This window comes from Fomitiporia mediterranea (genome assembly GCF_000271605.1).
Source record: "Fomitiporia mediterranea MF3/22 unplaced genomic scaffold FOMMEscaffold_1, whole genome shotgun sequence".
NCBI lineage: Eukaryota > Fungi > Basidiomycota > Agaricomycetes > Hymenochaetales > Hymenochaetaceae > Fomitiporia > Fomitiporia mediterranea.
Window position 1 is genome coordinate 3,598,457 of NW_006760386.1, and position 1,374 is coordinate 3,599,830.

The window sequence follows — 1,374 nt, forward strand, 5'->3', positions numbered from 1 at the left end:
ATTCTAATAACTATAATATATAAAAGATATAGAAGTCTGTCAATGATCATTACATTAGCATCTGCTGCTAAGACGTATCTTTAGAAGGTCTGTAAGACTTCTAAAATTTACAATACTTTTATAAATTGTCAGAGTATACAAGACTTGAGTGAGAATACAAGCTCTTACCAGAGTTGCTCAAACAATAAATGCTTCATACAATAATCATTCTTTTTTATCATTATTGAATTAGAAAACAAATATATTATACTTGAGTAAATAATTACAGGCAAAAGTATTTACTAGAACTACTATTAAATCCTGTACTACTCTTATTTCTTCCACTCATACCCACATTGCCTCCCATAGTTCCTCCAGAAGATCCACTGGGCTGTCTGGCTGAAGAAGCGCCTCCAGAACCTGAGGGCCTCGGCCCTTCATCATCGTCGTTGTCGTCATCATGAGCACCATTGTCTGGTTGCTTGCTAAAGTCAGCTGGATGCTTAGATTCTTGTTCCCCGTCAAACTAGTGAGAAAAAGTCATGCCAGAACATTACGACAATACAGGTCGACCAAACCGGACGCGTGATGTATGGATAGGGGGACAGGGAGCGTGCCGATCAGACAGACTGTGGAGGTGATAGTAACGGGAAGTGTGAGCGGACGCGTGCAGGTGTCGTGAGGGACCAAGGAAGCCTGCGAAGGCCGTGTAGTGAAACACAATGCAGGCGAGATGTACGGCTGTGCGGCCGGGTGCGGAGGGCAGGAGCAGAAGAACGGTAGCGAGAGAGGATGGATAGATAGACCGCAGTGACCGCAATTTAGCGTGGGGGGCAATATGAGAGAGTGGTGCATTGGGGGCGATCATCGGACATACAGGGGTCGACGTGTCCATGGGCGGCATTGCATCACATCACACATTACACAGTTCGTTTGGGGGGCCACAGTAAAGTCCACAAGGGAGAGCGCGAGAAGAGCGGGCGAGTGTCAGCAAGCAGTCACACAAAGTAAACAAAATAAAATGTAAAAAGAAATAGGGATAAAATAATGAGTCAATGGCTGGCGTGAAGACTAGGAGAAAGGGGCCAGCTGCGGTGACCAGCGGGCGGGGCGCATGGCAAAGAAAGGAAACACGAAAGACATGTACACACATGGATGTGTCGTTGGACCATGTTGTCGACGTCGGTCGAGCAGTACTCGTGCAGCTTCACATGGTGGCCGGCCCGTTCCTCTGCAGCGGCGTCGTCATCATTGGCGTCATCGGCCATCGGCATCGGGAGTTGCCCCCGGGGCGGTCAGGGCGCGTCAGACGAAGAGGGAATCGACATGCCGCCGTTGACATCGAGCAGGAAGATAGTGTTCCAAAAATGAGCAGGCAGGTGTGTGAGAACAGGG